Here is a 7,992-nt window from a genome sequence, read left to right on the forward strand (position 1 = left end):
GAAAAAATTAATAAAAGAGAATTAAATGAAAATTTTGATGCTCAAAACTTTAATTTTGAAGGATTAAACAGGCAGTTGAGTTTGGATGATGTGGAGAATTATTTAATTTGTGCTTCATTAAATGTATGCTGTTTGTTGTGATTCTAACCAACATGGTTGGCATCCTATAAAGTAGACACAGGGATTGAAGGACCACTCCATTTGAATCTTAAATCTTTTCTAAATTAGTGCCAATAGCTAAGTATTACGTAAACAAAGGTCAAGAATAAAAGATTTCTATTGCTAAAAGTATTGAATTCAGAAACTGTATTGCATTGGGGGGGAGGTTATGTTTTGTTTCCACAGGAAATGAAAGGTTGTTGATTTCTTCAAAATTAATAGAGACTAGATTTGATTGACTCTAAAAATTGTGACTACAGACATAAAGAAACAAACCTAGAAAGACTACAAGACAGGTGACATACGCTGATCCCTTGACATGGAAACAGCCCTGAGACTGGATGAGACATGATAGATCTTGTTGGCTACAGAGTCCTCATGGCTTGTTGTTATATACCATCCTTTCATACGGCATGGATAGAGGTTTGGTTATACAGTCAAAACAAACTTATAAAGTTGACAGTTGTCTTTATCTGCTCAAACATAAAATAAGGAATCATCTTTGTTTGGCTTGTGTACAATAAACAGTCCAAACTTGTGTTGATGCAGATATGCATGTTAACCTTTGAAAGTTCGTGTGCTTTCAGAGCAAGGGGACAAGACACCAATGAAAATGGGTGGTCAGGTGGTGGAGCCTTTCAGAGTATCTCTGTTGCAGTTTCCTCTTGAGTTCTGCATTCAGAATAGCTTCAAGGCTGCTAGCTGAGATGGTCCAGTCTCACAAACTATACTAGCCAGGACAGCAGATAAGCCTTGCACTTTCCCATTACACAGAGACTGGGCAACAAGTGTTATAGCTAGTTTTCCCAGGCCTTGACAATTTCTCAGGTTCACCTGGGGATGACCTCACTCCTAGAGAGCAGGAAGCAGTGTAAAGAACACAATGCCCACATTTCCAAGAGGTGTTGTGAGTGCTATTTGATCATTTGGTAGGTTATAGATGTTTACTGTCATTAGTGGGAATAAAGGAATATAGGATAAAAAGACGACTATTCATCTCTAATATTTTACATTGGTATGGATTTTTATATAGTGATATAAATTTAAGGTTATTTTGTCATACCATATATATATATATATATATATATATATATATATATATATATATATATATTTCTACTCTTGTTTAAGGTATTTTACCTATCCGCTCCAATTTAAAATGTAATATAGCTGAATGGTGGTGGCACATGCCTCTAATCCCAGCACTTGGGAGGCAGAGGCAGGAGAATCTCTGTGAGTTCAAGGCCAGCCTGGTCCACAAGAGCCAGTTCTAGGGTAGGCACCAAAGCTACACAGAGAAACCCTGACTTGAAAAAAAACCCTAAAATTTAAAATAAAGTTCTACAAACTATTTAGGATAATTAAGAAATGCAGGTTAGTTATTAGTCATCTATAACAACCAAACTTATAGTCATGTTAGGTATATTTTCAAGGTTAAACAGATGTATTTTAAGTAGATAGATAATCTTCAAATGCTTCAGAGATCTTCAGAATATGACATTTAAGATGACCTAAGGCTTTTCTTGACAGTGAGACATGTCTGCTTCTATCAGCATAGTCATCTGTCTCATAGCAGAAGCATAGGCTTTATTAATTAAAATAAGAAGGGAGGGGCTGGAGAGATGGCTCAGAGGTTAAGAGCACTGGCTGCTCTTCCAGAGGTCCTGAGTTCAATTCCCAGCAACCACATGGTGGCTCACAGCCATCTGTAATGAGATCTGGTGCCCTCTTCTGGCCTGCAGACATATATGGAGGCAGAATGTTGTATACATAATAAATGAATAAATCTTAAAAAAAAAAAGGAAGGAATTGTGAGGGTCCTCAGATGTGAGCCTATTCCACCTTGAATGGAGGTCAGAGAGTTTGAGCTTAATTTTACTCTTTCAAAGCTGGTGACAACAGGTGTGGCAACAAACAAGAGATCCTGACCTAGGGTGTGGTTACTTGGTGTTCTGGGCATTAAGATGGCCCACAGAGGTGGATGAACTCCACTCTGAACAAAGGCCAGAGAATTCAAGCCTATTCCTGCTCCTTCATTTTAAAACAGAAAATTTGACATAGGGAGTGGCTGCCTACAGGATACTTGGTCTAGGTTATATTTTCTGCATATCCTGCCCAAAACATCAGAAAGCTTAACTCAGAAATGGTGGCTTGATGTTTCAAGTATTCAAGCAAATAACTGTTCTAGTCGTCCTTTGTGTTATGTTAAAGCAGTCTTGCCTTCCCCCTTTTTGTATTGGGTATAAAAGCATATAAAAATTAAACATGGACTGGATTCAGTATTCACTGAGTTGCCCTCCTGGTACTATCCTGGTCTCTGTGTTTCTTTCACATCTCTGTTTATTCTACCTAACTTTTCTAATTCACGTGCCCCTACCTTAGAACATAAGAACAGGTCATGGCTGGACTATGACAGAAGTCACTCAAAAATGTGGCTTACAACAGTGCAAGAAACTGCTCTTGCCTTGACTGCTGACAGTATACTGTACAAACTGGACAAGGAAGACACAAAAGAAAAAGACTGCTGAGTTTTCCCAAGATGAGGTGGGACAGTCCTTCAAAATTTCTACTTCATAGAAAAGTCTGTCAGATATTCTAGGCCTGTAGGCTGAAAATGTTGCAGAGGAAACTTTGGTGACTGTCTATGCATCCAGGTGACTTTTTCATTTATATAACTTTGAAAAGTTGCTTCGCTCTGCACTTCCTGTTTACTAAGTGACACTTAGTTGTGTGTCTGCTTTCCACAAAACACCTTTTATACTCTCAAATGGATTCTCTATAGGTATCTGTAAGCTCAAAGTCTTCAACATTAGACAGAATGAAGACTAAAGTCTTCTAAGGGAAGATGAACGGATGAACTAAAGAAGCGAGAAAGAAAAATTCAAGTACCTTTGGCTCCTTAGGATTAGGACTGCCCTCAATTTCTGCTCAGACTGCTGTCAGGCACCTAACAAGTTTCAAGAGCAGAAGGAAATAATTGATGATATATTTATTAAATAAAAGATCATGCAAGTTAAGTGACTGCTAAAATTCTTGTTAAGCAATATAAAAGAAAAATGCAAGATGACTACATGATAAAATGGGGATTAGGTAATAAAGTGGAAAAAACAAATGTCAAGAAATGTTGATGATATGGGGAAAATTATTATACTAGGAAAACAGAAGATACAAATTAAAAATAATAGCTGGGCAGTGGTGGCACACACCTTTAATCCTAGCACTCAGGAGGCAGAGACAGGTGGATCTCTGTGAGTTCGAGGCCAGCCTGGTCTACAGAGCTAGAGTCAAGACAGGCTCCAAAGCTACAGAGAAACCCTGTCTCAAAAAAAGGGGGGGGGGTGCTAGAGAAATGGCGCAGTGGTTAAGAGCACTGGATGCTCTTCCATCTGGGTTTGATTTCCAGTATCTACATAGCAGGCTATCATTGTCAGTAACTCCAGTCCCAGGAGGAATCATGCATGTCCTCTCTGGTCTCTGTAGGCACCAGACATACATGTGTTGCACATACATATATGCATGCAAACACACATACAAAATAAATGAATCCTTAAAAAATTGAAAAATCATGCTTGATAGATAAAATAACATATTCATCTTTGGTGAACAGTGCGGGGGCTGTGACAAAGGGAAGCCCGAAACTTCACACAACCTTCAAGTCACAGGGGACCCGACACCTTCTTCGCCTCCTAGGGCACCAGACACACTGTGGTGCACAGTCATCCATGTAGAGAAAACACCCACACACATACTTTTTAAAAACTGTACAGACTAGAGGCACTAGAGGCAGGAATGTGAAGCAGTGCTTGGCAACTGACTCTCACAGTCTAGAGAAAAGAACATGCGCTGGTTTTTAAGGAAGAAATAAACCCATACTAACGGCTAAGAAGCTAACGCGAGATCTCAAACAAAAGTAGATGTCCAGAAAATGTCTCTTACTTTTGTTCTCCTCGGTGTCCCTCGAAGATGTTTTCTGCCTAAAACTGACACCGGCCTCCCTCACTCTCTCTTATGCCCTGAGTCTCAAGTGCAACTTTTTCAATGCCGGTTTTCAGGGCATGCTACCCTGAGCCCTTCCTCCCAAAACAGAAAGTGGGGTGCTTTCCCCACCCTGGTCGTCTCATGTTAAACTTCAATTCCTCAATGCCTTTCTTACCTGAAAAGTGTTCCAGTGTCATGTGGGGTATTCTACTCTATGTCGTGTGGAGCGTTCTACTCTGTGTCGCGTGGAGCGTTCTACTCTATGTCGTGTGGAGCGTTCTACTCTGTGTCGCGTGGAGCGTTCTACTCTGTGTTGTGTGGAGCGTTCTACTCTGTGTTGTGTGGAGCGTTCTACTCTGTGTCGTATGAGCGCTCTACTCTGTGTCGTGTGGAGCATCTACTCTATGTCATGTGAGTGCTTAATCAATGTCGTGTGAGTGCTCTACTCAATGTCGTGTGGAGCGTTCTACTCTGCTCTGGGCATGGCAGGGAAACTAAAGCAATCTTTGGAAAGACTGGTTAACCTTGAAGGTAAACCAATAAAATTTTAATTTTTAAACTTAAGTGTAAAATGTTTTTATCATTGCAAATATGTCAATATTTAGCACTTCATCTTTTTTTTTAAAAAAAATCTTATTTTATAAAAGGCCCCAAGAGTACACTCTTACATTGACACAAGGTAGTGTTTTCCTAACTGTACCACAGACATCCACTAGAAAATTGATCTAGGAAATTAAAATTTTAAGATAGGTTTTCTCTGTTAGCAAAATTCCCCGAACAAGGTCCCTTGCATCCCTGAGAAGATGCTGAGTGGCTGGACTCGAATTCTTAACCAAGGCCCAGTACAAGTATCTGCACTAACTGGCTGCTGGAATGAATTTATCAATGGACCTCCAGAAAAGAAATACAGTCTTTGGAAAAACTCTAGCACTAAATAACTTTTTAAGAATTGAGATTTCTTAACAAAGCACCATGCATGTTAACTTACAAATTGGAAATTGTTCTAGAATGCTTCTCTGAGGTGAAATACACCTCAAAATGTTCTGAGCATTTGAAATAAAAGAAAATAAATACACACCCTTTTTTTTCATAGTTCACTCTGAGATCAGTTAACCTAGAGATCTAAACCCTTTTGGAGATAATCTTATCCGTGTTCCCTAATGAGATGCAAATGACTTTCTGGCAGTATGAATTATGTCCTCAGAAATGAGAATTATACTGACAGGAGAGAAGACCTCGTCCTGGGACATCTGTGCACAGTTAGTGTGGAGAGCGCACTGGTGCACAATATTTTATATGTCTGTTAATTAGCTTTAGTACCACATGATTATTGGATTTAGAAGAAATGAAACTCCCTTTCCAGATGTTATCCACTTCCTTTGAAATGCTAAAGGGCCAAGCTTTGAAACGAGGTTTAGGAACTGTCTTGAATAACTCTCCTCACTGCAGCCAAGTAGCGTTCGAATCAGCCCTCGCCCCTGCCCTTCCACAGCTGTGTGTCTTCTGCCCCTCATCCCCAACACTTGAAACTGCAGTCTGATGGAGCTACTGGGCTACTCTCTTCATATACAGAATAGTTTCCCACAATAAAGTGGTTTTCTAACTTCAATTGTCAAAATCTAATCCTCACAAATGCCACTGGCATTTGGTTTTAAAAAATGAAACACTATATCAATTTTGTCACTCTCCAAGCAGAGTTACAAGCCTTCTCCAAGTCACTGACCATTCCAAAGGTTAAGGAGAATGCCCTGCTAACTTTAACCAGAATACCAGGTGGAAAATAATCTTCTCTCATCTCAAGAAATGATAAAAGGCAGAATTACAGAAGATAGGACAGACACACATTACACAGAATGGGGTGATCCCTGCTCTCTGTCCTCCTCGCTGATTCTAAAGAGCTTTGAGGAGCACATTGCTTTAAAGTTACAATAGAACAAGTAACAAGCAAGCACATCCTTGAAGATAATTTAATGTTATACTCATTCATGTTCCATATAACCTTTCTTAATGCTTAACAGAGAAAATCTACTTTTATAAGCATGTGACCTCCATGCCATTGTAATCTCAATTCCTATTACTCCTGGGACTGTGTGCAAACTTCATTTTCTGTTTGCAGATATTTCAAAGTTATATGCAAACTTCAGTCTGCTTAATATTTAATAAACTAGATCACCCTCTATCTCTACGTGATACGATCAGAAGCAATGTCTAATTTAAGAAATAAAAATAAGCCTGGAGGAAGACTAGAATTACTTATGTGTATATAGGCATTGTATAAAAATAAATTTATATGACCTAAAATTTTTTAATTTAAAACTTTCTTTTTTTGTTCCAAGCTTATTAAGTGTCCTGTTCACAGTTGTTGAGACTCGTGAGGCTGAAACCTTTCAGCTATGACTTTACTCTCCTAGTCTTTCTTGCCTGGGCCATTTTGTAACATATTTTCTACTATTTCAAACACGGGTTTTTATCAAGATGAATGAAACTCAAAGACACTTTATAGTAATCTGAGTGAAAAATCTTTAGTGATTATAATGTTAGTTTATTGCAATCTCATATATCTAATAGCATCTGATAGTATTTATAAATGATTTGTTGTGAAATATGTCACATATACAAATATGAACACACATAGCGCATATGCACATCTAACGAGTAGTGTGAGATGGCGGAGCACACTGTGTAAGTTGCTATGACAAATGCCTGTCAAGAAGCAACTCAAAGGAGAAAAGGTTAACTTTGGTTGTGGTTCAAGAGATGTCATCTTTCATGGCAGAGTAGGTGTATCAGGGGGACCTACCCCTGCCTATGGCAATGGAAGCCCGCTTATGGCACCCCACATGGATAACTGAATCCACAGAAAGCTTGAGAAAGAATAAAGCATGGCTTCTTGGTAGCCGCAATTTCTCGGGTCTGCTCTGCTTGCTAGAGACAAGCAAGCGCTCTCATCTAAGAGAGGCTTCCTGACTCAGCTTTAGCTGCAAAACCCTGCAGTTCTTTTAAGAGGTCCTGCCACGAAACACTTAAACGTTGTTGATGAAAATCTGAAGGTATGCTTTTCGGGTTTTTAGCCGTAGCAGTAAAAAAGCTGCGCTGTTTTAAAATACCGGCTTTCTGGGCTGTCCTACCAGGGCAAACTCTGACTCTTTCAGGCAGGCAGTCTGACTGAGTGTGGTCTGTGAGCAGAATGCTGCAGCTTGCTTGCTGGCAGGGACCTTGAAACGCCATAGAGTTGTGGCAATAAAAATGACTCTGGTGGTACCTTTGCCATGAGGCTGGAAAGCTAAGAAATGGGCTGGTTCTAGCCATCAAAGCCACGGCTTTAATCCTCTCCAAAAAGACTCATGTAGTCAGAAAGATATATATATATATATATATATATATATATATATATATATATATATATATCTTTACTGTATATATATATATATCTTTACTGTATATATATATATATCTTTACTGTATATATATATATATATAGTAAAGAGAGATTCAAAGATGAAGAAAACCTCTAAATGGTTTACAGTGTGTTAAAAACATATGCAGGCTAAAAGTTAAAGTTCTTAAAGTTAAAAAGAAAGAGAGTAGTTGGGTGTGGTGGTTCACACCTTTAATCCCAATGCCTGGGAGGCAGAAGTAGACTGACCTCTGTGACTTCAAGGTGTGGTAGCACACACTTTTAATCCCAATGCCTGGGAGGCAGAGACAGACAGATCTCTGTGAATTCAAGGTGTGGTAGCACACTCCTTTAATCCCAGCACTGGGGAGGCAGAGACAGTGGATCTCTGTGAGTTCAAGGACAGCCTGATCTACAGAGTTATTCCAGGACAAAGATATATACAGAAAGCCTGTCTC

The sequence above is a fragment of the Myodes glareolus genome, chromosome 4 (assembly GCF_982192425.1).
Source record: "Myodes glareolus chromosome 4, mMyoGla1.1, whole genome shotgun sequence".
NCBI classification, from domain to species: domain Eukaryota; kingdom Metazoa; phylum Chordata; class Mammalia; order Rodentia; family Cricetidae; genus Myodes; species Myodes glareolus.